Source organism: Saccostrea cucullata, unplaced genomic scaffold (genome assembly GCF_032062105.1).
Source record: "Saccostrea cucullata isolate Sc308-1 unplaced genomic scaffold, CSIRO_AGI_Scuc_v1 ctg1453, whole genome shotgun sequence".
Lineage (NCBI taxonomy): Eukaryota > Metazoa > Mollusca > Bivalvia > Ostreida > Ostreidae > Saccostrea > Saccostrea cuccullata.
In genome coordinates, this window is record NW_026923611.1 from 126,191 (window position 1) to 153,348 (window position 27,158).

General features: G+C 32.0%; 2 long non-coding RNA genes across 2 annotated transcripts; both read right to left on the minus strand.

The window, feature by feature from the left end:
* Positions 1-1,262: 1,262 nt before the first annotated feature.
* Positions 1,263-2,475, minus strand: LOC134264478 (uncharacterized). The gene is made up of 2 exons (XR_009991530.1): positions 2,313-2,475; positions 1,263-1,623 (listed from the first exon to the last, which is right to left on the minus strand). It is a non-coding gene; the product is annotated as an uncharacterized LOC134264478 (long non-coding RNA).
* A 15,650-nt stretch (positions 2,476-18,125) lies between these two features.
* LOC134264472 (uncharacterized) lies at positions 18,126-19,622 on the minus strand. The gene is made up of 2 exons (XR_009991526.1): positions 19,534-19,622; positions 18,126-18,420 (listed from the first exon to the last, which is right to left on the minus strand). It is a non-coding gene; the product is annotated as an uncharacterized LOC134264472 (long non-coding RNA).
* Positions 19,623-27,158: the final 7,536 nt, after the last annotated feature.

Below are 27,158 nucleotides of genomic sequence, written 5' to 3' on the forward strand. Positions count from 1 at the left end.
ACAATTTCATGTAAACGTCTTATATAATATTTTTCGTAATTTTTCCAAAGTTCTAGACTAATCGCTTTCTTTTTTGCTTGTCATTCAAAATGTATGGGATCCACTCGCAGATACTTTCCTAATTCCTTAATGTTCTTTTGAAATCTTTTAAATGCTACCCGATGAAATTGTCAGCTTTTTCACAATCTGGTTCACGGTCAATCTGCCTCAGTTTTAAAGATACTATTGAAAATAATTCTATCAAATACATTTCTTTAAACTGAAATAAACAAAAATTGAGGTCAAGGTCATAATTTCAGATAGACATATGACACACATTTAACTTTTAAAAGGACATCTTATATTAATTTAATCTGCCGTCCCTGGCGATAATGATCTTTATTGCTGTAATAAAACATTTAGAGATACCGAAGAGTTTTTTAGCTCAAAAATTCGTTTAACAATATATAGAGAATAATACATACCCTTTTCCATATCACATCCTGTATCAGCCCGAGACACCAATATCAGCCAGAGGGCCGAAGGCCCGAGGGCTGATATTGGTCGAGGGCTGATACAGGATGTGATGTGGAAAAGGGTATGTATTATTATATTTATTACATACTTGGTAATAAAATACAGAACACATTCAGTTGAGAAAAAAGTAAGCAAATAATCATGCATAGACGTCTTACATACATGTACATAGTCTTATGTCTCATAAGATTAGGGTTTGTTTCTACTTCTATTTCAATGCACTTGATCCGTCATTTGAAAATATTCGATAGTACTACATGTATTTGTAAATTAAGATTAACCTTATTTTCAAAAAGTTAAAATCAAGAGAATATGAACGCACCAAAAATTGTGTATGATCACAAGTACTGATATATTGTGGTTTAATTTACTAAGGGTGTGATATTGACGTCACAATAGTCGTACCAGCCCTGCAGGGCTGATATGGATTTGCAGGGCTGATACGGATATCAGCCCCCCAAATCCATATCAGCCCTGCAGGGTTGATACGGCTATTGTGACGTCAGCCATATCGCATATGCAAAAAACCTGTATTTATTACTAAGTGTGTAATAAAAAAAAGGAGCAGAAAAAACATGGCCCTTCAAGACATCAGAGGTGGGGTATGGTGCGATGGAGGAGTGAGCATCCCCTGCCGACTGAAAAGACTCTACTTGAACATTCCTTGCAGTAGAAAGTGTTCAGTTTTCACTAATAATACAAGCATTTTACAATACATTTTATACCAAAAACAACAAAACAAAATGTTCATGACGAGTATTTTAATCAGCATTTGGATTTTATTAAGATTTTTACACTATTGAATGTTGATGGTGATGTTTTTCGCTGCATACCATCTATCCACTACCACAACCGTTGTAACAGGATCTGAAAGTGTTGAAGCAGTTGTCGTAACATCGCCTCTGTTGTATAAGCTCGGTGCTTCTACAGCGTGAATATCGACACATCAAGTAGCAGGTCTGTCTACAGGACTCACTCCGGTCCTCACAAGCACACTGACAAGGTTTATTCTCATTCCAAATTCCACATCCCTCACAGCAGTTAATGGTAAACAGGACTACTAACGCAAGGACAGCTAAATACTTCATTTGGAAGGTGTATATTTTGCTGAAAATTAAATAATATCTGGAAGATTAATAAAATATTTTTTTTATCTTATTGCTCTGTACAAGATTAAAAAACGATTATAATTAATTTATTGTAAAGGATATGATCGTAACAAATTCATAAATATATCATTAATTTTTAATTCTAAGTAAAGGAAGAAAAATCTTTTGATAAGTTGAACAAAGAACAATCGAGTATTGCTAAATTAAATTCATTGTGAATGAATACACTAAGGTTAAACATGATTTATAATAATGTTTATAATAATGATTTAACGGTTGTGATATTGGAGAATGGCTGAAATGGATAAGAGACATCTTGAATTCGTGTGGTCTGTATTATGTATGAATGAATCAAAGTTTTATTAGTATTACATAGTTAAGATCTATTGTGAAAGAAACATTGCTAGATCAATTTTTATAAGACCGGGATATGGGCTTAGAAAATTCAACTAAATAATTAAATCACAGGATTTAATTAAAAACAATTTTGAACGAGAAATGTATCTTAGTAAAGTTCTAAATTTTGTTAACATAATTCTTAAATCTTTTGGGAGTTTACTAAGATACATTTCTCGTTCAAAATTGTTTTTAAAAATCCTGTGATTTAAAAAAAGAACTTTCATTAATAAGTTACTAAATATTTTTTTAAAAATATATACAATAAATATATCTAATTTCAATACATACCTCGTTCTTTCACAGACAAGAGATTAAACATTTAGTTGAAAAAGCGGGCTATTTATCCATCTAAACCGATCCCATTACGTCATTATGTTATTATTGCAGGCACGTGATTGTCAACTACGCATAAATGAAATTCGTCCTTTTTTACGGATATACTAACCTGTCATTAAAAGACACAAATCGCCATCTGGTAACGGTAACTAGGGGAAAATGAGTGTTTATAGAGGGAAACGTCACTAAATTAAACGAAAATATCCTAGTAATGTAATAAATGCTTGGAATGATCAATGCAAATGAATATTATTTTTAAAAATCATGCTGTTTAAGCAGATGGGATCCAAGAGAGTTTGAAAATAATACTTTGTACTTACTTCTTACTATATATCTAAGTGTTTATTTAGACACATCCATACTGATGAAACCCATAGAATAAAGAAAGAATAACAAAGGAGTATCCTACTTAAGTATAGTAGCGTGGTCCCTTTTTACACTCTTGGTTATTTATTAGCAAAGGGTATTTTGTTTGATTTCATAGTGTATAACAAAGTATTTCTAATTAAAGCATTGTGCATTAATTCTGTAATGAATCATTAAACATTTGAAAAAAAAAATACAAGTCAATTTTTAACACCCATTGCACTAAAAATGCCGGAACATTTTCATCAGACTACGGTTTCTCTTTTACATGGAAAAGGGTGGAGACATTTAGATTGGATACTATAAAAAGAATATTCTTGATACATGATATTTTCCATCCAAAGACGGATTATATGTTCAAGATTCACAATCAACTACAAATTTTCTATTTACAAGATTTGAGCGAAATACGTTCACAAGATTAACCAAAAAAGTTCATGCTAAAATATATAAAACTAGGTACGTTTCAACGGGTGCGTATCATTACCGCTACATTTTCAAAATTTGCATTACCGCTACATAGTCGTCACCGCAACAAAAGAGTTACATTATCGCTACATATAAAAGTATACATTACCGCTACGTTGTCAATTTCGTTAGCCATGTACAGATTGATGTAAAGTACAACATATACATGCATAAGACCTGTATCCCTTGAAATACAAAATCCCACATTCACACGCGACTCAAAATACAACAAATCATGGACTAAGTAATATATTCAAATATTTGAAGCAATTTACATGCATGCTTACATGACAGCAACAAAAGGTTTTATTTAAGATTGCCATGTATTTTAATTCTGTCAACATTTCCAAAAATTCAAATTCTTTAGAATGACAAATGTAAAATATTGTGCTGATTATTATTATTTATGAAAGCTTCTTGATTGGAACTTATATTCCGTACCTGGATACCTGGCTGGTTCCATATGTAGCGGTAATGAGTTGTTTTCGACTAAAAAAATGTAGAGGTAATAATCGGTCGAAAATCTGAAAAAAATGTAGCGGTTCAACTGAGAGCTAGCTAGCACGTTTACTGCGGGCATTCACCCGTAACGACACAAATCCACGTGGGTTGTTATGATTCTAAACAGGTCATAAAGAGGTTAATTGCATGTAAATGAAGACAGCTAAGAGGTTCGAAATCACAATACTGTTAATTAGAAAACAAAGAGCACAAGGTTGTTCAACAAAGATATTTTTACTCAACCTTTACACATATAAAATACGCATTATATTTCAAACTCGACTCTGAACAAACGTGTGCTCGATGTTAACGAAAGCTTTAAAGTGTGTACCTGTCAGCGATTTCTGTTGATTTTCATGAAAATCAAAGGACCCTAACATCAAAACGCAGCTTCGTATGATGCTTATATCTATTATTTGACATTTTTAGATTATGACTCAAATAATAAGACATATTTTAATAATAAAATTTTATTTTTAAGGCTTTTAATGAATGTTCGAATTTGACGAGTTACCAGGGACCACATATAAGCCTTATTGACACTTGTCATTTGAATCAAACATTATGAGATAAGATTCTAGTGAAGCCAAACATTATTAATGATAAATAAATATGTATTTGAATCAGTCAAAATTATAATGCCAATATTGGATCAAAAATATAAATATACATATATTGTACATTTTATCTGACCTTTCAGCAGTATCATACAATGTACAATGCATGTATTTAAAAACATAATGTAACAAGAGGCCCAGGGGCCACATAGCTCACCTGAGCAATTGGCTAGGAAAAAGCACATATCAGATCAGAACTGAAAGTTTACTGAGGGGGGGGGGACTTGAATTTTAACCCCCCAGGGGGTCATGATTTGAACAAACTAGAATCTACACTACCTGAGGATGATTCCCTATAAATATCACTAAGCATGGCTTTGAAGTACTTGAAAAGAAGATTTTAAAAGGTTTCCCTATATATTCCTATGTAAAACTTTGATCGGCCATTTGGCCCCACCCTACCCCCGGGGGTCATGATTTGAACAAACTTGAATCTACACTACCTGGGGATGATTCCACAGGAGTTTCATCTTTCCTGTCTCAATGGTTCTTGAGAAGAAGATTTTTCCTATATATTCCTATGTAAAACTTTGATCGGCCATTTTGGCCCCACCCTACCCCCGGGGGTCATGATTTGAACAAACTTGAATCTACACTACCTGAGGATGATTCCACATGAGTTTTAATCTTTCCTGGCCCAATGGTTCTTGAGAAGAAGATTTTTAAAGATTTTTCCTATATATTCCTATGTAAAACTTTGATCGGCCATTTTGGCCCCACCCTACCCTGGGGGTCATGATTTGAATAAACTTGAATCTATACCTCCTGAAGATGATTCCACATGAGTTTCATATTTCCTGGCCCAGTGGTTCTTAAGAAGAAGATTTTTAAAGATTTTTCCTATATATTCCTATGTAAAACTTTGATCGGCCATTTTGGCCCCACCCTACCCCTGGGGGTCATGATTTAAACAAACTTGAATCTACACTATCTGAGGATGATTCCACATGAGTTTCATCTTTCCTGGCCCAGTGGTTCTTGAGAAGAAGATTATTAAAGATTTTTCCTATATATTCTTATGTAAAACTTTGATCGGCCATTTTGGCCCCACCCTACCCCTGGGGGTCATGATTTGAACAAATTTGAATCTACACTACCTGAGGATGATTCCACATGAGTTTCATCTTTCCTGGCCCAGTGGTTCTTGAGAAGAAGATTTTTTTTAAATGCCATTAATTTTTCAATAATTCATAATTATCTCCCCTTGGAAAAAGGGCATGGCCCTTCATTTGAACAAATTTGAATCCTCTTTACCCAAGGATACTTTGTAGCAAGTTTGGTTGAAATTGGCCCAGTGGTTCTTGAGAAGAAGATGAAAATGTGAAAAGTTAATGACAACGACGACGACGACAACAACGACGACAGACAACGGACAAATTTTGATCAGAAAAGCTCACTTGAGCCTTCGCCTCAGGTGAGCTAAAAAGATAAGAACGGCCGGTTTTGGATATTTGGTTATATGGAGAAAGCTTTCACGTGAACAATAGCCCTTTAGGTAATCAGGTAAAAGGAGAAATTTCGGTTATAGATATTCGAGTAAGATAAAGATGCCTTTAATTTGTATAAAATATATTCAAAAGACAGTAAGCGAATCATCTATCCTTTCGTTTTCACTGTGTGGGAGTTAATCAAAGAATTAAAAGTGCATAGACACAGATTTGAAGTGAATATTTTCCGTATAATATTATGACTTAAATATTGTAATAACATTTCACACGAAAATAAATTAAAAATCTTATTTCATCTCAAAGTTATTGAAACTTCAAATTTTTGGATGGGTTTGATTGACACATCATTGCACCTTCACAGATTTTAGAGTAGAATAGAATTGTTCGAAAGCAAAACCCCTTCACAAGTTTCGTCATTCCGCACTTAGTGTTGTGTACAGAGTTTAGCAAATTGAACACACCAGTGAAACGTACACAGTTTTTATAACAGGACACGAGCTCTGTTATTGTTAAGGTTTACGATTCCCTTTTCCTAAGTATAAAGAATAGAATTATAATTTATGAAAGTGCGAGGATGTGTCAATCAAACCCATTTCAATAACTTTTAGATGAAATAAGATTTTAAATATATTTTCGTGTGAAATTCTATTGCAATATATAAGTCGTGATATTATACAGAAAATTTGAGAAAATATTAACTTCAAATCTGTATCTATGCACCTTCGAAAGACTATATAAACAATATGTTATGGTTCGAGTCGTCAAGCTTAAAGCCAATATTGTCTTTGTTTGTGAGGCCAGTTATAATGACTGTATTGAGAAGAACTTAGTTTTAATTCTACATCTGAAAATTCTACTTATACTCGTATTTCACTTTTAAAAGATGAAAACAATTTTCCAAGATCGCATTATAGTATTTATAGCTTTTAAAATTCCAGACACCCAAGATTGATGCGATCTATCCTATCTTTATTTGATTCCAACCCCAAACTTCATACAAACGCCAACTAAAGGATCTAAAGATCACTTAAACTTCAGAGTCAAGGAAATGCTCTCCTTTGTCGTATCCTTACAAAATTATTAACTGCTAATAAGGAGCATCTATACACTTATTGTTTTACAGCATATTCTAGAAGATTTTCACGAAATATTCAGAATTCAGATTATCACAAATTGTGCTTAAATGTAAGCTAACATGTTTTTATAAACTTATGGAGTAAAATTTATTCAAAAACTACTACATGAGAAGAATTTTTGAACATTTAAATACCCGGTATGTCGGCAATATATTATCAGTTAATAATAATTACTTTCATTCATATGTCCATTCGATTTACCCAAATGAATTTAAAATTAAATACACCACAGAGTATGTCAGATCTTTTTTTTATGTATTTTACTGACTTTATACAATAAGCCAACTAAAGTGTACGTGTAAGAAAACGAAAAAGGGAAGATTTAATTTTTTACAAAGATATGTTGTCATATCTCGCTATCATCTGCATGTGATTTTTATATCTCTCATCTTATTCGATACTCAGTACATGTAGCATGCATCGAGTACGATAAGTTTTTTACCAAATCAGGCTATTGACAGTAAAGTTGGTAATACAGGGACAATTTCATATAAAGTCAACATTTCGTTTGTAAAATGGCAGTTACATTGTATATTGATCCTGTTAGGAAATATATCCTACATGTATCACTTGATCGCCTTAGCTTTTGGCTTTTTGTGTCATTTCGAATATCAGACCTTTGTTTTTGCACTGAATTTGACTATGAAATGTAATGTCTGCCTTATGGATTCAAAGGATTCCATTCAGTTGTGATCGGTCAATAGGGGATGCTTACACCTCTTAGACACCTGATCCTCACCTCTGGAGTTTCCATTGGTCTGTTTTTTATGCCCTCTTAAAAAAGTATTGTTTATAGAACTTTTAGATCGAACACTGTTCGTTATATTCCCCATTTTCATCAATCTGAGTCCTACATAGAGATATTATCATTATGTAGCTATAAATATTGTTAAAATGTCTAGCTCAATTGTCACAAAGATCTTGGAATTTAAAATCATCAATATATATGATCGTAATTAAATATATGTATTTCTTTGTCTGTACATGTAATTATTTTGAGAGGTAAAACAAGCTTAATTAAACAGTCCAAAAATACAAAATGATAAATCAATAAAATACAACGAAGAAAAAAATTTGAAATATAGACGATTAATTTCATACTTCTGAACTGTGAGTCATTTCACGTACCCGATAAAATTGTTTTCAAAATGGAATACATGTATATTTTTAATACTATATTATACAAAATAGAATATTAAAACATTAGTTTATTGCATTTATTTATTCACATTTGAAGTGTAGGACCCAATATTTCATATTTTTAAAACCCGGCAATCACCTCTCAAGTTCATCGTTCATTGCTTTACTCTTTAATGAAAAGCAGCTTCAGCTGTCGACGAGGTTGAGGGAATATAGTTTTGTCAGAAAATAGAAGCAAATGTTGCACACTAGTAGAGGGAAATTTCGAACAATTGGTAACCACTCTTTGTGATTGTAATGTCATTAGTGTATAGTTCATGACCAAAAACTAGAGCATCATATCAAATAGATACACTTGTATTATATTGCAGAGCTTTATATTTGTTAAAAAAATCAAGATTATGCAAACATTTCATGTCTTGTATCACTCCTATTTTGTATTGTTTTATGTAATTTTGAGCTTGAATACTATAGTTGTTCGTTATCTCCATATATTTTATTTCTCAATTACAAAACATTTTACATTTTGTTGTAATATTTTCAAATCAAAGTCATAACGTTATGTCAATAGCAGTGGTGATATTAAAAGTTATATAACCTATTTGTATGACTTGTTTTATACCAACTTGTAAGCTTTGATTTTTTACTGAATATGAATGCCCCAGTTACGTAATCAATACCCAAGTCTCACGGCGGATGTGACCAGTCAGCAGAGGATGCTTCCTCCTTGTAGGCACTTAATCCCGTTTCTGGAATTTTCAGGGGTCGGAGTTTTTGCCCTGTTCACGGAATTGTATTGTTTGTAGCTTTAAGATGATTAATCTTTGATTGTTATCTTCATTTTGATCATACTTTAAGAAAGCGGACATGACGTAATATTTATCTCCGGTACTTTTTTGTCATTTCTGCTTGTATCGGGATATGTAAAGTGTTTTTCAGGAATCTCATTACTTAAGTAAATATCACATTGTTGATCAAAACCCGAGAGTTTGAAAAAGAAATCATAAATAAAGTTTTTCTTTATTTTTATTTTTATTTTTTTTATGTCGAGGTGTATGTAAAGTTTTTCATTGAATTTGATTTCAGATTTTATGGTCTTGGTTGTAATTTTGTATCGTTATCTTAACATGCTATAGTTGGTTTATTTCTAGAATTATCAAAGGAATACCAAGAAATAATTAATATTTCTATCTTTTATATTATTATTGTGCACAGTTTATTTAAAATAATTATTATATATTCACGGATTTAGTAATCAAAAAATTTCGATTTAAATGTTAATTGACAGCTTTTCTCCAAAAATGAACGAATACAATATCTAGGACGCATATGACATATTAGGGTTTTGATTATCTGCAATGTGTCGGCAAATTGCATCACAATATCACAATAATAAATGCAATGCATCACTATACATACTATTCTAATTAAATCACATGCCATATGTCTTGCCTTTTTGTCGCCTAAAATAGATAATTCCATCCTCTGGCTGTACATTTTTACACAGCTGCTGTCGATGTGGCATAAATTAATTTAACTCAAGCCAGTTTTATGCTACCATAACTCATTAAACAACAGTATTTGTTTTTTGTACAATGTAAAAACTTCACAATTTAAATTTCATGCATATGTATGTAGGATTTTTTATTTTAAATTTTATTTTACACTCTGGTAATATTCTGTTCTTGAATAGTTAATACTCAGCTACAGTGTATACAAAAAAACTTTTACATCACATCGCAGCGCAGAACAAACACCACAGTTAAATTAGATATTCTTCGTCAGGCCAAATAAATTTTTAAACTGAGTTGTTCACGACATACGTACGAGAGAATGTCAATTGCAATACAAGTATTTTGCAAAACTCACCGCATGCTCAATGAACATAGATTTAGTGTATAAGCTTATACATAAAGATATTTCTATACTGAATATTATTCAGTGCATCAGAACAACGAATACCATAAACCATATACCATGGTCATAAAAGTTATCAAAATAATATTAAAGTTCCCAAATCCAGGATAATTATTTAGGATAAGGTTGTGTAATCTAGACCAATTATTTTTCATTCGTACATAAAATTTTTGCTTCAGCTTTAACTGGAATGACAAGGTAGGATAACGGCCAAATCTGGCCCCTTATTTGATGTAAAAATCAGAACACTGGTAAATTTGTGATAGTTTGTAGTTAAGAACTTAAAATGATGCTTGCTTTATAACCAGCACTTTTGTAAATTGAAAGCCTACATGGAAGCCACAAGAGGGTGCAAAAGTAGGACATTTTCCAACATTTCCTCAATTCTTGTGGAATTTCATCATATTTGAGATACTTTTCTCTTCCGAAAAAAAAGAAAACAAAGAGCACAAGCTTGCCTATTTGAGAATTTTACACATAAACTGCATCTGATACTTGTTTATCATATATATAAATTTGGTAGATAGGCTAGCTTGTGCTCTATAATTTCCGAAATAAATGTGCTGAAAATTGATGAAAATTGGCATTTAAATGAGAAAATTCGAAAACTGACCGAATTTCTGACCTCTCTGTGACCTCTTTATATGTCAAAACTTATAACCAATACCCTTTTTGTTGCAGGGATGACAACAGATTTTTATTTATAAACTGCTGCATCAGTCTGAAAGACGCCCAAAATCAGTGGCCAAAAAGGGGTCTTATCCTATCTTGTCCTGTCCTTAGGAATTTCTTTTATTTAATTTACATTATTTTAGTCTTACAATGACCTTTTTCGCATTGCCAACTACGCAGAGTTGAAATTATATATTATTTTACATACATTAAAACCAGTGAATGACAATGACACTCAGTTGTTGTCTAAAAACTGCACGTCAACAAGAACTGATTTTGAAATTATAATGTGCTTGAGATAAACGAAATTGTAATTCTTAAAATGCATAGACAAATAAACACAAACTAATATCCATTCAAAACAAAAATGCTGTATAAGCAGATGGATTAAAATAAACCTGGCAAATTATAATGCTCACAACAACCGCTTACTACCTATCTATTTAATCATTTAAAAGCATCCTTAGGGCTAAATACAGCAGATGCATTATATGTTCTATGCATCCTTGTTTATTAGTAGGGCCGCTATGCTAAAGTGCATGTTTTTTTGATGGGACATAGTGTTTATTTTTGTGTAACAGGTTATTACGTGTATTTCTATTTGTTCATTGTCGTTTATGTACAATAAATGACCTCTTTAATCCTAACTGAGAAATGCAAAAGTTGGATCAGATATTAATATGAATGTACATTATAACACTATTGTAAAAAAAAAGAGACCAACTTTCACTCACGTTTTCTTATGTCCACTATGACGCTCTATGGTTTTAAAGTTATCTGGCCTCCTATTATTTTACATTAATTTTATCAATTTCAAATTAAACTAATATTGTTTATTATTATACATATTCATGACATGATAATTATTAACAATCACACGGCCATATTTTATAGAACAGTTTGTCAAAGTCAGCCAAGCCTGGGGCTTCAAGGTCTTCCGTAAAAAAATGAGGTGTACTGACTATGTGGTCGGCCAATGCCTGCATTGACTTATTGTGTAGTCGGCCAATGCCTGCATTGACTGACTGATGTGCAGTCGGCCAATGCCTGCATTGACTGACTGCGCAGCCGGCCAATGCCTGCATGCATTGACTGACTGATGTGAAGTCGGCCAATGCCTGCATTGACTGATTATAAAGCCATCCAATGCCTGCATTGACTGACTGATGTGAAGTCGGCCAATGCCTGCATTGACTGACTGTGCAGTCGGCCAATGCCTGCATTGACTGACTGTGCCGTCGGCCTATGCCTGCATTGACTGACTGATGTGCAGTCAGCCAATGCATTGACTGACTGATGTATAGTCGGCCAGTGCCTGTATTGACTGACTGACTTTGAAGTCGGCCAATGCCTGCATTGACTAACTTGACATTGATAGACATTATAATGCACAATACCTGACTGAGCCTGCATTCATACTGCATAGTAATGGAGATCCTGCATTGGGGAATTGGGACATGTAAATTATCTGCATTCGCATATAGTTGTACAAAATCAGTAGCATTGCAACAATGCAGGCTAAGAGATTTAAAATGGAAAAATAATTATAGTGAAAACGTCTCCATCTGGAATTTCAGTATTTTCCTTTTACCAGTTTAACCTTATTTTGCTAAACTTTGAAAAGTAAAATTTTGTCAATTCAAATGTGTGCTTCAGAATACATGTAGGTTTTTGTAAGGTGATGCATGAGTCATTTATAAACAAAGCTTTAAAACGTGATATTTGCATAAAAAATAAATGACACAAATCAAAATTTAGTTGAGACTCCATTAAATGCAACATTTTAATGTAAATTTAAGTGAGGATAAGTTTTTTAAAAATCGAAAACTGCTAAATATAGTTTATTGCGAGTGACTTGACAAAGTTTTTTTATTAGACTAAACAATTTGAATGATATGTTTATGATACAGTAAGAATCTAACGGTTATGATATTGCAGAAAAATGCATAACCAGCGTAAACATATGTGTTTTCCGAATGATTCATAATATATAGTGAATGCAGTCCTAATTGTATGACCAAAAATGATACATGTAAAAAGATCTTATGGTTAGACAAAACTTGTTATTCAATTGCCCCCTCCCCCCCCTACAATAAACAAAAAAATGCATATATAAATGAAATGAAATAAATATTGGATAACTCGATAGACTGCATAATTCAACCTTATGAAATTATATAGATAAAAAAAATTGATTATGAAACAGTCCGTAAAATCAACTCCCATAAGTACTTAGATTCCTTTAGTTCACATTCAGAATTACTTTTAATTAAAATGTAGGACAGAAAAATTTGACAAAGTAAATGAGTATTTTATGCATTAGTAACTTGTAGCTTTGAATAATACTCACAATTTAGTTAATTGATCGATACGCAAGAGCATACGCTAGGTATGTACAATTTCTAAAACGAGGTAAATTATTGACAATCAAGTTGATGAAACAAGAACACCGACAGTCTCATTAAAGTCATCATTTCGTAAGTTCTACGGTTGATACAATGACCTTGTCAGCCAATACAATTTGTCATTGAGTCAAATTCTGACTTACGTTTTTCATACTAATTGTTAGGCCATTATTTATACTCTGAATTGACGACGGATTTTCCCGTATTTCCCGTCATGACAAGGAGCACACGGCGGGTGTGATCGGTAGGCAGGGGATGCTCCCTCCTTCATGGCACCTGATCCCACCTCTAAATGTTTTGGAGGTCTGTGTTTGCTCTGTTCCTATTTAGTATTGTTTTATGGACTTTTGAGTTTGAATACTGTTCGTTATCTCCATATATTTCATTTGCAAAATCAAGAACTCTCATTGATAATCTTATAAATATTTTGAAAAATATATAACTAATTTCATTACATACCTCGTTCTCTCACAGACAAGAGATTAAAACAGTAAGTTGAAAAAAAAGTTGTTTATCCATCTAGACCGATCCCATTACTTCATTATTATTACAGACATGCGATTGTCAACGACGCATAAATGAATTTTGCTATAGTTTACGGTCGTACGAATCTGTTATTGAAAATGGAAATGTCGCCATCTGCAACCGGTACCACGGAATAAATAAGTCTATAAATGGAAACGTTACTAATTTAAATGAAAATATAATTTTATAAAGGCATTGAGACATAAACGAAATAAAATATTCATTAAAACAATCATGTTGTATAAGAAGATGGAATCTCGGGTACTGCTCTAGTATAAGCTAATAAACGTGTTTTATTAGTTACACAGTCAGTTAGTGACCTAATACGGATTCATACAGGGTGTGAAATGGAAATCCGTATTTCCAGAAGAGTCCCAATACGGATTTCCATTTCACACCCTGTATGAATCCGTATTAGGTCACTAACTGACTGTGTTACGAATTTATCCCGCTGAAGACCTTTTTCAATATAAAAACATATTTGTGCATATTATGAAAGTATTAAGTTTTAATCCAATAACATTGCAACATAAAATATCGTTACGGTAACAAGAAATTTAACTAAACTACCTACGTAAACCGTTTTTTGGCCGCCATTTTTATTTACAAAAGCAACGCTTCGAACGTAATCGCGTGCGCGATTTCATATTACCCCTTGACGGCGACGTAATACGGAAAATATCAGGGCATCATGTGATCAGCCTTTATCCAATCAGCAATCTACAAATTTGTCTGAAGCGGGATAATTATAATTTCATGGAGCAGAATTTATTCAAAACCTTCTACATAAGAAGAAATATACGACATATAGATACATCGACAATGCATCATTAGTTAACAATAAATACTTTCATTCATATGTCCATTCTATTTTCCCAAGTGAATTCAAGTACAGCACATAGTCTGTCAAATATATTTCCTATTCATGTTTTACTTTATACGATTAGAGGCAACTAACAAATAAGTAAATGAAAATGAGATGATTGCAATTTTTACTTAGATAAGTTGTAATACCCTGCTATCACCTGCATTTTGATTTTTATATCTTTCATCTTATTCGATACTCAGGAGTATGCACCGAGTACGAAAAGTTTTTATACCAAATCAGGCTATTGACAGTTAAGTTGGTAATGCAGGAGCAATCTCATATAAAGTCAGCATTTCGTTTGTACAATCGCAGTTACATTGTATATTGACCCTGTAAGTAAATATAAGCTATCACTGGGTCGTCTTTTGGTTGATTTGTTTCATACCGAATATAAGACCTTTGTTTTTGCACTGAAATGACTATAAAATGTAACGTTTTCATTATGGATTCAAAGGGTTCCATTCGGTTGTGATCGGTCAATAGGGGATGCTTACATCTCTTAGACACATGATCCTCACCTCTGGAGTTCCACTGGTCTGTCTTTTATGCCCTCTTAAAAAAGCATTATCTATAGAACTCTTAGATCGAACACTGTTCGTTATCTTCCCCATTTTCATCAATCTGAGTCCTACATAGAGATATTATCATTATGTAGCTGTAAATATTGTTAAAATGTCTAGCTCAATTGTCACAAAGATCTTGGAAATAAAAAATCATCAATATTTGATTATAAATAAATACATGTATATGCATTTCTTTGTCTGTACATGTAATTTTTTGAGAGGTAAAACAACCTTAATGAAGCAGTCCAAAAACACAAAACCAGTGAAATACAACGATGGAAAAACACAAAATTGAAATATGGACGATTAATTTCATATTTCTTTTATGTTTTGAAATGTACATCATGTTATGTACATGTACCCGATAAATCGTTTTTAAAATGGATGTCTACGATCATTATTTTAAAATAAAATACATGTATATTTTTTAATACAAATCATACAGAATTGAATATTTAAAAAATTAGCGCATTCATTAATTCACATTTCAGGTGTTGGAACCAATATTTCATATTTTATCTCCCGACAATCGCCTATGCACCTTATCATTTAATTCATTGATTTACTCTTCAATGAAAAGCAGCTACATCCCTCGACGAGGTTGAGAGAATATTGTTCTGTCAGAAATTGGAAATAAATGATGCACAATAATACCGGGAAATGTCTTCCAATTATTGACCACTTTTTGTGCTTGTAATGTCATTCGTGTACAGTTCATGACCAATAATCACAAGCAAAAGATATTCTTGTATTAAATATCGGAGAGCTTCATGTTTGTTAAATACAAGATTATGCAAACATTTTGTGTGCTGCACTGTCAAAGGTCCTTTTTTCTCAATTACAAAAATATTTTATATTTTGTTGTAACTATTTTTAATGCAAATGTTAAGTCAATAGCAGTGATATTATAGGGTAATGGAATGGGTATGAGGGAAATAGAAAATTTATGGTTCCCCGAGGGAAATAGTTTCCAGCCGAGGGGCACCATAAATTTGCTATTTCTCGAGTTCCCAATCCATAACTGTTTATTATACCAAAACAATCATAGGCAAAATCTTTATTCTTTTTACCAGATATATATTACATCAAAAAAAAAAAAAAACAAACAAAAAAAAAAACAAAAAAAAACACAAAAGAGGAATAATCACAAATGCATATAACATAAGAATAGAAATAACCATTGTAAATATATTATTGACAATACGTCGTCGATATATCTAAATGTCAAGTTGAAGTCCACAGCAAGTGTTTTATTCTTTTCACGTATAAGATTTTGGACAAATTTTGTTTCAATTGAATACAAAAATAGGTCAGCCAATAACGGGCCGCAGTTGGTAACCATGGGAATTCCAATAGATTGTTAGAAGACCAGGAATCCAAAAACCGCATAGATATTGTCAATCAGAAACTTAAGCATTCTTTTAATATTTACTTCAGAGTGCTTGTGTGTACAGTGAATCTTTATTAACAAAATAATTTTGCAATGAAATGCAAATGACCAATGACAAGGTAAGTAAATTTACGAGTTCCATTTTTATTGAAAAAGCAGCGGTCAATAATATCAAAAAGCCTGGATTTTAATTTATCATGGGGAATGATTGTATATAAAGTTGAATAGTGGTAAAGTTTAAGCTGTTGATTTTGGATTTTAATTTGCCCAAAAGTTCCCAAAACTATCCACATCTGATTTACACCACTTCTTGAATATATTGTTTCACATTACTGTTGAAGTTTCTGCTTCGCTACTGTTAATATTTTAGTGAGGAGTAAAGAAAGAGGCTTTGTTGAACATTTCTGGACCCCAATTTGTATCTTTGAAAGGATTTGGTTTTCAAAGTTTTGGTATCTATATAGATATGGTAATTCAGATTCATGTGGGTTGTTGGGAATATTAAAAATATTCAAAACAGACATATGATTTTGAAGAATTTCCTCCTTAGAAAGGGAAGAATGAGTATAAGGTGGATTATCACCTGTAGAAATAAATCACAGTTCCTCTAAAATGCAATTTAGATAATAAGCCTTCCAAACAAAGATAATGTTGTTACCTGCTTTGTCAGCAGGGACCAGTACATACTGATCGTGCAATCTATCTAATTCTTTTTTCACTTCTGAATTTCTGTAAACAGAAGGATAGCTGATTTTCAAATTGTCTCTCAATCGCCTAAAGCGAGATTTCACGTACATCTGTTACATTTATTCCATTCTGACAAAATGTCAAGGTCTCTTGTTTTTTCAGGTTTAATCCATCGCCTGGCGTAATCTTTTACATGTACAATGTAAGGTATTTACAAGTTTGGAAGCATATTTGAAGGAAATATGGTTGAATACAAGACTGAACCCTTTTGTAATTAAGAATACTGCCTATATTAACCGCGGCAATTCCTTTGCTGGCATAAACGGGTTGTTTTAGCGCATTTTTTTCTGTAAAACGCTGCAGTTTAAAAAGCCTATAATTTGCAGTATCCATTATCTCAGATCCGAGCCTGTATTCTGATGCCGAGGAATCATAAATGGACTTTTCTTGACCTTTAAAATTTCAAGAAGACTATTTATAGGTTACAAAGGGACAGAGTTCAGTTTGGTACGAATATGATGTAGACCTAACTGTTGATTTACATAAGGTAGTAATGAATCAAAAGAGACATCGTCATCACATTTACATTGTTATACTTTGAACTGGAAAGATTTCTAGTGTCACGGTTACGGCCTGCAGAACGGCTACACATGACATTGAAATAACCTAAGTTACGACTGCAGTGTTATGAATAGATAAATACATGTATCTAAAATCATATTAGAACAGTTTTGTCGGGTTAATAATAAAAAGAAACTCAGTAATCATCACATACTGACAAAAAAGCAAGGCCTCTTACTCACTGATAGATTGAATGATTTGACTGTTGAATCAGACACCAAAGAATTTTGATAACGCAAAGGATATGACATTACAGTAAAATTGTAATAAAGTTTATTTACATGTATACTCATTTTAAACTTTAGCTATATGAAATATTACATTGACAGAAGGTGATTATGTAACATTTATAATGGTTTTTTTTTTATTTTTCTTGATCAATCATTATTTTATTTAAAGTAAACCATAAATAAGGTAACAATAAATAGACAATGTAAGACGTAATATTTCTTTATTTCATTTTTCTTTATTTACTGGTGCTGGACAAAGAATAAAGCGCGCACTGAATCTTTAAACAATGGTTCAACATCTATCGAAGCACCGACTGAATTGTTCTTGACACTCTACTAGACAACGGTCAATGTCTCTGATGGGCGGTCTGCAGGAAAGGGTACACCTGATATGATCCCGATTACAGTTGTCCACACACTCAATGAATGAAATTCGCTGAGAGCTGGTGGCAGCAAAACACGCAAGGACCGTGAAAAAAATCAAAGTTCTCATCCTGGAAGAGTAGCTGGAAAATGCAATAGAAATTTATTGTAAGAAAGGGGTTAACGAGGATTGACAGGAAAGTTCCCAAACCAAATTAATCTTTGTTCTACTAGTTTCTAGAACTTGGAAATGAGCATATAATAATTTGTAAAATATTTATTTTGTTGATGAGTGAAATTCCTTTCCATTTGATAGGATTAATTAATGTTACTTAGTTTAAATTTTTAACCATTATGCAATGACATTGGCTTTTGACTCAGTTTAACAGTAACTGTTATAGGTTCAGATCTTCAGGAAACGTACAAACAAGTACAGCCAACTCCGGAGATAACGAAATTCAGGAGACCATACAAATTATTTCAATATATCCAATTTCGAAATAAGCGAAATTAATCGACCAACATGAAGCCGCCATTTTTAAAAGTTCCAGCTTTTACCTTTGAAATAAAGTTTGAAAGAAAATTTAACTTGAAAACGTTTCTATAAAATTCAGTTAAAATTTTCTAATTTATTCAAAATTATCTTATAATTAGCTTTACATGAAGCTTTTAATAAAATGATAAACAAAGAAACAGAAAAAAAACACGACATAAACACAAACAAACTAAACAAGTATTATTAATATTCTATACATGGGTGAGTACTTCATTTGATTACTACTGTTAAATCTTCCAAACTTGTTGTAGAGGGCAAATTTTCGTTAATTGTTTAAAAATTAGAGGCTCGCCAGACGTAATTTCGTATACCTATCAAAATTTACAAAAAGGAATATCAATTCTTGGAGGATATACTGTAAACGTATTACATTTAGCGGTGTATTCTATTTAGCGATTTTGGCGGAAATCAGAGTCAGCTAATTCAAGTACATCACTAAATGTCCTGTATATTAACAATTATAACTAGCGCATTCAGACTGCGCTAAATCAAAGCTACGCTAACTTGTTGAAAACTGAATTTCCGCCAAATATCGTACACGCCAAATGTAATACATTTACAGTATACTAGCGGATGAAGGGTGCCTAATTTCACAAAATTAAGCCACCGCGAAATCTAATGATTCCATGGTATTCATATTTTTTTCCAAAAATATTTCATAAATACTTGATCAAATAAATTACACGATCTCTTTACATACCTCGTTCTTTCACAAACAAATAAATAAAGTATTTGTTTCATAAACGGCCTTTTTATCCGAATGAAACCGATCCCATTACGTCATTATTATTACAAGACATGTGATTGTCATCTACGCATTTGTGAATTATGTAATATTTTACAAAAAATAAAACCTGTTAAGGGCAATGACAATTAGTTGTCGTCTGCAATGGTACATCAAGATGAATTGGTTTTTAAAATCAAATTGTCCTTTATTCAGACGAAAATATAATTTTATAAATACATAAAGAAACAAACAATAAATAATATTCATTCAAATCATCCTGTATAAGATGGAATAAAATGAACGTGGCAAAAAGTGATGCCTAAAGCCACCTCTTACACCCACGTGTATCCTTGTAATTATTTAAAGAGTTACCGTTTGTTTCCTTTACCTAGCCTTTTAGGTGTAATGGAAGTATTTCAGTTGAGGTTCAAATTAAGACTCGCGCAAAATAATTCCTGAATTTCCCCTCATCCTGATTCGGGCATTTTGACACAAAACTGGAGCTGATTTTTTTATATGATGAAAACTATATGTAATCTTCTGTATTGACCAGATTCGTAATAACTGAGGGGGTGGTGATTTTTCTACATGCGAGAACTGTGACAGTCGTTGTTTGTTTTAAATCCATACCGCCTACTCAAAGCGCATTTTTGGTAAGAATGTATAGCAAAATTTAATACCTTTGAACAACCTTTACATCCTTACGGACTTGACCTTTAAAATAAAAAAAAAATACATAATTTTCTAAATTTTGATGAAGCATTAAATAACGTCAAGGTCACCCCTACTAATGTCTTCGGAACCTTTTATTTTTCGGTGTTCTGCAAATGGCTCTGACAGTGGCACTGGCGAGAGTTAGCGAGACTTCAGCGAGACAGGGTAAATTATTCACGGAAAGTGGCTAGGAAGTGACTAGCACGTGGAGATATGGTAATTGCATTATGGGTTACTATACGAATACTACAGGAATTTTACGCTTGATAAATTCGTTTATTGTACTATCGGTGAATACAATTGCCAGGTGGATTTCCTGGCCAATATACGTGATCACGATTATAGTTATGTAAAAAATGCGTTGTCCATTTAAATGCATACGAGAAGCTGCTCGTTTTCCTTACCCTATGAAGTACTGGTAATCTGAATTTGACACTACTTACCCGGTACGTATACATTTTATTAAAAATATTTTTCTCTAGTTCACAACAAATTAAAAACGCCCGAGATATTTTCCTAGTTTCTAATGTTTGCATTTTGTTCATAAGAACATTTTTTTTATTTTGCACTCCATTGACATGATCATAGATTGACCTGAACCACGTGTTTGAAGTAACATGTAGACATGTGGCGTAAACGTATACAATCAACAATTGGTCACTTGCTCATTTATAGTGTGCATTTATTTTTTTACCAGCGTATCGGTCGCTAGTGAGCTGTGATTTTTGCACTTAAGTATAAGATGTATTAATTGGTATTTACCCCCCCCCCCCTTAAGCCACCCATTTCTGTTGAAAACCATGAAAGTCTTTCAGAAAGTTGTGGAAACACATTTTTCACAGGACGTGTTTTCAGAAGAAACAGACTAGATCTATAGCAATTTCCTGTTTACTGCCAATTTTATTCATAAATCCGGATCTACCCTATAACCTTTGAATAGATAAACATTAGTAGGGGTGAAGGTGCACTGTAGTGACTTGCCAAGTGTATCAATAATTACACTGTTTCCTGAGATTAAATGAATCAATCATGATATTGCAATGCCAGTGTTGGATTAGATATATATAAATTAAAATCTTTAGATCTGATTTTTCAATGATGCCATAAACAATACAAGGTTTTCTTAAAAAACAAGACAGAATTTATACGCGTCTAGCTTTGAATATTAAAACACAAGAAAATTTAAAGCTAAGAAGCGTTATTCGCTTTCTTTTTTAGCATATTAATTTGGAATGAAACAAGGGTAAACTGTTTTTTTAATTACTAGTATACAATTATTGCTACTGTTTTAATGCATTTGAACTATTTCTCTTTGGAGATGCAGGACTCTAATTGAGGACTAATTAGGTGCCATGGCGCCTAAAAATTATGATTGGCGCCTAAAATTTTTCTTCAAGTCGCCGAATTGACTTGGTGGTCGTCAAATTGCTGAACTATAAACATTTTCAACTTTTTATAAAGAGCAGAGAAGAAGTTTAAAAGTTGGCAATGGTCATGTCTCTATATATTGACTAATATCAGTTTTAAAATTGGTGTCTAAGAAAAATTTACCTGGCAACTAATTTTTTTTATCAGAAGCCAGTGGGCGCCTAAATTTTAGAGGTCACATAGAGGCCTGAGATGTCAAAACATGTAATAATGATAATAATAATAATAATAATAATAATAACGAATGGTGATTATGTTCAGAAACCCATTTAAACAACACAAATCGGAAGCAAACCAAACACGGACTTTTAAAATTTTCAGAGGTTGGATTAGAGGTCATGAAGGAGCAAGTATCCCCTGTCAGCCAGTCACACTAATAGTGCGTTGTCGTGATCGGGTAAAGGGAGTAATCTTAGTTATAGATATGTTGATAAAGAGGCCTTACAATTTGTATTAGATATGTCAGTCCACATCCGACTTAACGATATCATCTAAATCAATATATAATATAAATATCGGCAATATGTCAAGCTCAGTTGCCCTATGATCCTGGCGTGAAATATTATTACAAAATGTATCGGCATGTATCATTTATAATATAAATTTTATTGAAAAATAAATCAAATCTAAGCAAACCAAACACGCAAAACCATTGAAACATGACAAAGAAAAGGTCAAACTTGAAAGATTCAGAATTTTTTTTACATTTCTTCGCATTATATGGTGGCTTGTAATTTGATTTTTTTTAAAAAATAATGCAAAATGAAAAACATTTCATTTATTGTTTAATTCACTTAAAAATACTTATTTCTAAAAATAAATTTTTACAAAACAGTTTTCTGGTAAACAAGAATGCTTTTCAATATAACGATATTTATAGAAATATTTTTTTTTTATTTTATCAGAAGTGTTATCACTTGAAAGTATGTTTTTATGATGAAACTCTAGATTAAATATTTTCAAATAACAATATATCTTGCAAAATTATATATCTTATATAATTATATAATATTGTTGTATTATGCATGTTAAATATTTTGACACATGGTGCACGAAGGCGAGTGCACTATTTTATTTAGGCATAGTACATGCATAATGCAACACTATTGTTATTATTATGCTGACTGTTGTTATTATTTATGCGGCAATCCATTTGACTTTTTCCTGAAAATATGCAAGAACTCATACAAAATCTTCATGCTAAAATTGGTTGCATGCTTAGTTATTTATTTTGGTTACTAGTATTTTCTCTAAATAAGTCGGGATTTTCTGTCCCAAAGCAACTCAACTTTATTTTCTGTTTTGTTAGATCTAGCAATTGTTGTTTGTTTGCAGACGTCGATTCTCATTGATAATTTTCTTTTACATCCTTCAATCAAGCGTCATATAAAAAAAACATCAGTTCATCTAACGATCTGTATGTAATTTATTGCATACATTAAATTAGGGTCCCTTATAATATAACTGTTTTCAAATAATATCAATTGTATAAATTAAGTTTATATATTTAATAAAATTATTTTATTTGTAGCGTAATCGATAAGGCATCGGACTGACAACCTCGTGGTCGTGAATTCGATCCGCGTCGTGGGCATTGAAGAAAATCAAGTGTTGCATTATGCATTTTGACACATGGTGCACGAGCCGGAGGCGAGTGCACTATGTGTCAAACCCTGCCTACTTTTAGGCATAGTACATGCATAATGCAACACTATTGTTATTATTATGCTGACTGTTGTTATTATTTATGCGGCAATCCATTTGATTTTTTCCCGAAAATAATGGTGGTAACACAGCGCTCTTGCAAAAACTCATTCAAAATCTTCATGCTAAAATTAGTTGCATGCTTAGTTATTTTGGTTATAGTATTTTCTCAAAATAACTCAATTTTCTGTCCCAAAGATACTCATCTTTATTTTCTGTTTTGTTAGTAAGACTGATTTGTTTACAGACGTGGATTCTCATTGATAATTTTCTTTTACATCCTTCAATCAAGCCCTATATAAAAAAGCGTTTTAATGACCCCATGATATCAATTCATCTAACGATCTGTATGTAATTAGTTTGAAACTGTGTTGTACACATTTATCTAAGATAGAATAAATATAACTGATTTCAAATAATAATTTTCTCCTTCTTCTGTCAATTGTATAAATTAAGTTTATATATTTAATAAAATTCTCCTAATCAGTGATCGTCTCTGTGGCGTAATCGATTAGGCATCGAACTGGCAACCTCATGGTCGTGAGTTCGATTCCCGGTGTGTGCATTGTAGAATTTTTTTCAGAAAATAAGGCCGTGCACTATTTCGGCATAGTATGCTTACGCTATATAAATCCTTAGACCACTATGCGAGAATAGTAGGGTATGGGTTATATAGAGACACACTGACAGGAAGCATAATAATTTGGCATAGTATGTTTACGCTATATAAATCCTTAGACTACTATGCGAGAATAGTAGGGTATGGGTTATATGGAGACAAACTGACATGAAGCATAATAATTAACTTTCAGTTGAGGTATGTTTAAACATCTGCTACATGTGCATCCTTCAATTCATATTGAATAATATTACACAAACTTAATATCATATTTTACCTTCAGGCATCTAATCATATAATTTATTAAATAAATGTAATCTAAATTAATAAATTAAATGAAAATCAGCTAAAATCTGCCGGCAGGGCTCTGAGTGCTGGTATATCGTTTTGTTAGAGAAAATGAGACAAATGTTTCACAATAGTTAAGGTAGATTTCGAGCAATAAATGACTTCCGTCTGTGCTTGTTATGTGAATATCGTATAGTTCTCGACCAGTAACTATACCACAATCATCACATAAAGCGCCATTCGTGTATCAAATTGCAGAGCTTTATTATGTTGATGGTCAACAAAAAAAAGTAATATTATCTGCAGTCATCAGTGCTATCTTTTCTGAATTAATACAAAGTATTTTATATTATGTCTTAACTATTTTCAATACTTCAGCATAGAGTTAAATCGAGTTTAGTGGTCATGAAGAAAGCCAACATACTTGAACACTTAATTTTGTCAATTGTAGTTTGGATCTGGACATATAAATTTCAGATTTTTTTTTTTTTTTTGCATTTTATTCTGAAATAAGAGGTCGAAATTTTGATCGAAGGATGACGGTTGATACGTAACCATCACTTATACACGTATTTTTATTTTTTTATTATCATTTTGAGGTTATGATTAAATTACTTTGACAAAAATGAAAATGTTTTCTATTTTTATATTGCAATGCTTATAGTCGATAATTTAATATGAATCTTAGTCATTATTTTAAAAGGGCATAAGTTAACTTCACTTACCAAATTGAAAAAAAAAACCTTCTACTATCGATTACCTTAATGAAATATATTTGCATATGGAGACAAAGCTCAAAAGTCTATTAAACAATACAGATCAGGAGCAGAGAAAACACAGAGCTCTAAAACAGCAGAGGTGGGATTATTTAACCTTTTATTGATGAGTAAGCAGATATACATATTAATGGAGGACAAACTGAACTTCAAGAGTTTTTTTTTTTTGTTGCTTTGATTTTTACTTAATGTTACTAATACATTATAAGTAACAAACCAAAAACATTTACAAATAATTTAATTTTAGTTGTAACACGTCCTTTGATTGGATGAAAGATTTTTTAAAATTTATATTGAATAACATAACTTGCCTACGTCACAATGCGTTTTATTAACGCCTTTTAAATTTCCAAAATTTTTCCAAAATTTCCTTTGACTTCATTAGTGTTCACATATGATTATCATTACTTTTTGAATATTATATTATACAGTACTCCTGAAATTCATACTCCATTCAAAATCCTGTTAATATTTTATCGATAAGTAAAGAAAGAAACAAGGTAGAACATTTACAGGAAACCATTATGTATCTCTGTAATTATTGTTATGAAATTTAGAAATTTAGTATTAGTATGGTAATTCAAATTCATTGCAGCCCGGAGGACCGGGCTGCTCTATACATTTAAGTTTAAGTATAGGTGTATGGGATTGAGGTGAGAAAAGTCATTCCGAGTTCAAGGTTATCTAAACATTAAAAAGATTTTACATCAGAAGTTCTTTTCCTTTATAAATTATGAGATGCTCAATACATTCACTTCCGTGAAGTGAATATTGGCATGAAACAAGTCACCAAAAATACGACACAATGACAACTGTTGCAGGGGTGGATTATATAGGATATGGAATGATGGAATATTAACCAACTCCTGGCTAAGGTTTCATATATATTTAATATCATAGATGTTCAGGAAATAAATGGCCCTATAAAATAAAACAATAACAATGAATATCACATGAAATAATAACAAATGTATACATTCTATTTCACTTATCCTGATGTTATTTTTAATAACTTCAGCTGAAGTTAAAACTAAAGTTGTTAACCATGTCATAAATTATTTAACATTTGCTGTCATGTACATATACATGAATTTTAATGCCAAATAAGTACCCAAATGTTCAAAAGATGTAACAGAAAAATGAATACACTGTATAAATTATAATTAAACTCTCCACCCCGACCCCACCCCAGCCCTTCGCTCGTCCCAGCTCTTCTTAAAAATGTCAAATTCAAGATAATTGTTTCTTCTTAGGAAAAAATAATGAATTTTTGGTTATGAATAAAAGGTTTTAATTTCCTGTGATCTTTTTTGACAGAACTTCCTTGATGTATAGATCGACTCCATTTCCTGGTTTTATTTCGTAGCAAGACCATTTAAATATTTTTTTCTTTCTTATCATTATACATGCATAATTATGACAAAATATAAATCTAGCAGTTAAGAGTTATCTACCTTAATTCAAATATCTAGCATACAAATAAATCACTGTACAGTTAATCTTTCCACACATATTTTACAATCACAGCTTTTACAATCACATTTCAATTAATGTAATGATATGTTATTATTACTTTAAAACAGACAAAAGGTAACATATTCTAATTACCTATGGGACAAGGCCCATTCCATAAAACACCAAAAACAACTGGATGTTTCAGCTTTACATATCTATTAACAAATAATGTAAACTGTACTATACATACTATGATACTCATAATTCAAAATAAATATATATTCTGAGATGCGATACTGAAGATTTAGTTTTTATTCATTATTTAAACTTTCACTCTTCCTTCAAACAGGTATATTAGCTAAATAGAAATATTATTAAAATATAGAATATTAATAAAGTAAATACTTAAGGTCAGGTCTGGTCTATAGGTCTCAAATCTTTGTCTAGAAAATTTTCTAAATTAAATGCACAGCCAACCTGGCAAAAATCTCTGAGTAGTCTACCTGAGAACAACTCAGAACCACCAATAAAATGACAGAACCCCAATACTACAAGCTTTGAACTCTATCGCTCACCAAGTAAATAAATTTTGTATTAAACTATTAAATCTTCTT